Source organism: Nicotiana tabacum, chromosome 21, assembly GCF_000715075.1.
Source record: "Nicotiana tabacum cultivar K326 chromosome 21, ASM71507v2, whole genome shotgun sequence".
NCBI classification, from domain to species: Eukaryota; Viridiplantae; Streptophyta; class Magnoliopsida; order Solanales; family Solanaceae; genus Nicotiana; species Nicotiana tabacum.
Window position 1 is genome coordinate 51381383 of NC_134100.1, and position 5982 is coordinate 51387364.

The following is a 5982-nucleotide window of genomic DNA, read 5'->3' on the forward strand; positions in this document are numbered from 1 at the left end:
GCTCTACATCGACCGTATGATCGATGCCATGGCCGGCCACGAGACCCTCAGTTTTCTCGACGCCTATTCCGGGTTCAACCAAATACGGATGGACCCGGGTGATCAAGAAAAAACTTTCTTCATCACTAAGTATGGCATATACTGTTATAACGTAATGTCGTTTGGATTAAAAAATGCTGGTGCCACATACCAACGCTTAGTAAATCGGATGTTCAAGAAACAAATAGGAAAATCAATGGAGGTTTACATTGACGACATGTTAGTTAAGTCCATGCGAGCAGAGGACCATTTAAGATATTTCTAGGAAACATTCAGTATACTGAAGCAGTATAACATGAAGCTGAACCCAGAAAAATGTGTGTTTGGAGTATGGTCGGGTAAGTTCCTCGAATTTATGGTATCCAATCGGGGAATCGAGATCAATCCTGATAAGATCAAAGCCATCGAAGATATCACGATTGTGGATAACGTAAAGGTCGTGCAAAGGTTAACCGGGCGAATTGCCGCCCTGGGGCAATTTATTTCGAGTTCATCCGACAAAAGCCACCGATTCTTCGCACTGTTGAAGAAGAAGAACGACTTTTCATGGACCCCGGAATGCCAGCAAGCTTTGGAGGAACTCAAAAAATATTTATCGAGCCTGCCCCTGCTTCACACATCGAAGGCGGACGAATAACTGTACTTGTACTTGGCGATCTCGGAGATAGCGGTAAGTGGAGTCCTAGTTCGGGAAGAGCAAGGTACGCAATTTTCAATTTACTATGTTAGTAGAACCTTAGGTGAGGCCGAAACTAGGTACCCTCACCTGGAAAAACTGGCGCTCGCTTTGTTAAGCGCCTCTAGGAAGCTAAAATCGTTTAACCAATGTCATCCCATATATGTCGTAACTACTTACCCAATGAGGAACGTTATGCATAAGCCTGAACTCTCGGGCCGACTGGCCAAATGGGCCATAGAAATAAGTGGATACGATATTGAGTATCGACCTCGGACCGCAATTATGTCTCAAATTTTGGCAGACTTTGTGGCCGACTTTACACCGACCCTAATACCCGAGGTCGAAAGAGAGTTGTTGATTAACTCAGGAACTTCCTCGGGAATATGGACCCTCTTCACGGACAACGCCTCAAACGCAAAAGGGTCCGCACTTGGCATCGTATTGTAGCCACCAATAGGTAATATAATTAGACAACCTATTAAGAATGTAAAATTGACTAACAACCAGGCTGAATATGAGGCCATGATTGCAGGCCTTGAACTAGCCAAGAGCTTGGGGGCAGAAGTGATCAAAGCCAAATGCGACTCCCTCCTTGTGGTAAACCAAGTCAATGGAACATTCGAGGTCAGAGAGGAACGAATGCAAAGATACTTGGAAAAATTACAGGTGACATTACACTGGTTCAAAGAATGGACTTTGCAACACATACCTCGGGGTCAAAGGCCGATGCCCTCGCTAACTTGCGGTCATCGATCGAAGATGACGAGTTTAACTCGGGAGAAGTCGTACAACTTATGAGATCAGTAGTGGAAGAAGGCCATGCCGAGATCAACTCGACGAGCCTAACTTGGGACTGGAGGAATAAGTACGTAGAATATCTCAGATCCTGTAAACTGCCCTCGGATCCAAAAGAGTCAAGGGCCCTGCGTACAAAGGCAGCCCGATTGAGCTTGTCCGAAGACGGAACCTTGTTCACAAGAACATTTGATGGCCCTCTTGCTATGTCTAGAGCTAGGCGATACTGAGTATGTTTTGAGGAAAATCCACGAAAGTACTTGTAGAAATCATTTGGACACCGAATCGCTGCTTCAAAAAATAATTAGAGCCAGTTATTATTGGATCGACATGGAAAAAGATGCAAAGGAGTTCGTTCAAAAATGTGATGAGTGACAAAGACACGCTCCGATGATCCATCAACCTGGGGAGGTGCTCCACTCAGTTTTATCACCATGGACGTTCATGAAGTGGGGAATGGACATTGTTGGCCCTCTTCCATGGGCACCCGATAAGGCTCAATTTATATTATTTGTGATTGACTATTTTTCTAAGTGGGTTGAAGCACAGGCGTACGAGAAGGTTAGGGAGAAGGAAGTCATCGACTTCATTTGGGACCACATCATATGTCGGTTCGGAAATGCCATCCGAAATCGTATGTGACAACGAAAAACAATTCATCGACAGCAAAGTGACCAAGTTTCTCGAGGATCATAAGATCAATTGGATCTTGTCAACACCTTATCACCCTAGTGGGAACGGACAAGCTGAATCGACCAACAAAACCATACTCCAAAACCTCAAAAATAGGTTAACCGACGCCAAAGGAAAGTGGAAGGAAATCCTACCCGAAGTCCTATGGGCATACTGTATGACCTCAAAGTCCAGTACTTGGGCCACCCCGTTCTCATTGGTTTATGGCGCTGAAGCTCTAATACCGATTGAAGTCGAAGAGCCAAGTATCAGATTCTGATATACAACAAAGGAATCAAATGACGAGACAATGAATACGAGCATGGAACTATTGGATGAAAGGCGCGAAGCCGCCCTTGTTCGGTTGGCTGCCCAAAAGCAACGGATCAAGAGATATTACAACTGAAGGGCCAACCTTTGATACTTCAACGTTAGGGACTTAGTGCTAAGAAAGGTCACACCGAACACCCGAAACCCGAGCGAGGTAAAGTTGGGATCGAACTGGGAAGGACCGTATCATATCGTTGAAATCACCGGAAAAGGATCCTACAAGCTCGGAACGATGAACGGTGAACAACTACCGAGCAATTGGAATATAACTCACCTAAAATGATATTACTGCTAAGGTATGACCCCATTCATTTTCTTTTATTTATATTTCGGACTAACACTTGTAGGTGACCGACAAGGAGCAGTACAAAGTTTTAGGTCTGAAAGCACGCGTTTCCCTCTTTTTTCATTGAACCGGTTTTGTCCCAGATGGGTTTTCTGGCAAGGTTTTTAATGAAGCAATAGTGGATCGTGCTAACTTAGAATCAAAGACCGATAACAAATCAGTGTCAAAGATCACATTAACAGTATCCGAAGCTTCTCTCTATGATCAACTTCGAATACTGGGTGGCATTACTCTCAGATATCGACTTTAGCAAGGTAATTACTTCTTGATAGAAGGGTCTCGATTGGTAGGATTTATTGTAAGGGCCAAACGATCAAATGAACCGTGCCCGCATAGATTGCTCGAGCCCTAGCATAAAGCATGTACGCATGTATAACTGTTTTACACAAGAATAAAGAGAAGTTTCTTCCTTGCAATCATCTTGTCTTTTAAAAAATTTCTTATTTACATTTCTTAAAGAATTCCCTGCTTCTGATCCCCTAAAGGTAACGAGCCCAAGGGCCGCTTTAACCTGAGATCGAACAATCACTCTCTCACTTGGGGACTGCCGTCCGAAAATAAACTCTAACGGTCCAAGCTATTAGACCTCGGGGGCATAAGACCTATTAGGCAACCCCCGAATTTTAAAGGCCACGGCCATCCCCACTCGGGGACTGTTATCTTAGGCAAGCCCGGATAACTCGGGAAAGCAAGCCCACTGGGCGACACACGAACTAAAAGGCTACGGCCATATTAACACGGCTTGGAGATGTCCGAGACCCGTAATAAAAACAAGGCCTTCGAAGAGAAAATTTTCATAACCGGTTATAAAGGCTACCCTCGGTGAACTATAATCTCAACTACTTACTTTGGGAGGAAGTTTCCCATAACACCGAACCCCCAAAATGCCTTAAAACAGAATAATGTAAAGGCAAGGTTTGTTTGAATCTTCGAACATAACCTAATTATTTCGTGCTAAGGCATTTCGATCTTTGTAAATATAAATAATAAAGCAAAGTGAAAAATTCAAAAGCTGTGAAAGGGAAAGAATGCCTTATATATTTATACAAAAATATTTTTACAAGGGCCAAACAGCCCGATGAAATTTTTTACAAAGGCCGAACGGCCTCAACAAAAATGCAAAAAATAAAAAACAAAAACATCTAAAGGCCTAAGTGGCCTGGTCCTCATCGGGGGCAGCGTCTTCACCCTCAGGATCTTCCCCGCCTTCGGACTCTCTTAAGCCTCGGATTCATTATCATCCTCGGGATAAGCCAACCTTTTAGCCTTAGCTTCGAGCTCTTTGGCGTTCTCGATCTCAGCTTATAGGTCGAAACCCCGAGTATGGATTTCCTCGAGGGCCTCCCTTCGAGATTACCATTTAGCATGCTCAGGGATATTTTTTGCTCGAACCTAAGCAGCCTTGACATCGGCCTTATGAACAGCTACCATCTCATCGGCATTGGCCTTAACTACTTTGGCCTCCGACTTGGCCGCTTCGAGCTCCGTGGCCAAATTTTCCCGATCAGAGATAGCTGAATTCAACTGGGACTGGAGCTCCTCAATATTCTTGGCGTAAACCAAAGACTTATTATTTATACCTCGGAGTTGTACTTTAGCCGAAGCCAGTTGGGCCCGGGTGGTCTCCTTTTCAGAGGTCAGGCGGTCCATGTTCTTTTTCCATTCTTCGGCCTCAGCCTTTACCGCATCTACCTCTTCGCGAAGCAGTCCGATATTATCGATCTTCTGCTAGACCTGCGGATTCAGACCGTTAGCCATCGTGACCGATTCGTCGTTACTATCTTCAAAATTCTTCTTACCTGCTCAGCCAGGTCGGAATGCTCTTTCCGAGCCACCTCTAACTCAGCCTGTTAGTCTCCACCTCGTACTGGTTCAATTCTTCCCGGTATCGGAGGAACGATTCATGGTGGAGTACCGAAGCCTACAAACACAGAAGGAAGAGTTACGATCATCTACAAAATAATCTAAGTACACACTAGAAATTATTAGGAGGTATCTGAGGTTACTCGATTTAATGCCTGTTGGGCTTCGTTGAATAAATAAGGCACTTCCACCTCATTCATCTTGGCCTGATCCTCCTCAGTCACCAAGCACCGAAGGTAACTGGCCACCACCACGGGGGTATAAAGAAACCGGGCATCCTCTGGAATGGACATAATGATTGACCTATTCCGGTGAGGAATCAAACTCGGGGCTGGGAACCGGTTGACTAGTTTCGGGCTCGAGGCAGGTCCACTTGTCTCCGATGATGGACTCTTCTTTGGCACCAGTATATCACCCAACCCGGTGATGTCCTCCGTAGCGGTAGAGTCTACGCCATCAAAGAAGTTTTGAAAAGAGTCTACCGCCCATTATGGCTCTTCGTTGGGTCGTTCTTTCAGCGCTTGAGCATCGACGATCATAGACTTAGTAAATAATTGCGAACCAGAGAGGTCTATCACTATGGGTATGCCCTTCGGAGCACTATCCGCTGTCCGGGAGGAACCGGCTACAATTTCGTTATCGGCCTCCCCATCTCAATGCAAAGCAGCCTCGCCTCTTTCTGGGTCGGAAGCTTCGGATAAAGCTCCCTCATCGATCACCCCGAGTCGAGGTAATTCAGTTTCAGCTCTCACCGGTTTGGGGCCTCCTCGTACCTCGAGCCCTGACCGCACACAGGCCACCAGTTCAAAGTTCTCTTCTTCTTCTTCTGACTCATCCCTGAGCCAGTGGAGTGAGTCCAAATAGGGCGCCCGAGCACTGGTGCTACCCATAGGTTTACGCACCAGACTTCTTTTTGTTTTCTTCTTTTCCGAGCTCGGAGAACTAGAGGCCCTCTTCCTTTTCGTCTTATCACCCTGCCTCGGAGAAGGGGACTCGAGAGGCACATCCTCGTCACTGGATGGAGGCCTCATAGCAACATCCTTGGGAAGACCTGCAAAAGAAAATGGAACTAATAAGAACTCAACGGCTCGAGGAAAAAATCAAATATTATTAAATCGTAAAAGGAAACTTACCATGGGAACGTGCCTCCCACCGGCCCTTCGACAGTTCGCGCCACGCGCACTCGGAATAGGGTTTCTATGACACGAGGTCCTCGACCCACTCCTTGAGTCGAGGAACTGCATTCATCATTCGAGCA

General features: G+C 45.7%; 1 long non-coding RNA gene across 1 annotated transcript; it reads right to left on the bottom strand.

The window, feature by feature from the left end:
• Positions 1–3876: 3876 nt before the first annotated feature.
• LOC142175399 (uncharacterized) lies at positions 3877–5622 on the bottom strand. The gene is made up of 3 exons (XR_012704405.1): positions 4868–5622; positions 4661–4782; positions 3877–4595 (listed from the first exon to the last, which is right to left on the bottom strand). It is a non-coding gene; the product is annotated as an uncharacterized LOC142175399 (long non-coding RNA).
• Between the last annotated feature and the right edge of the window lie 360 nt (positions 5623–5982).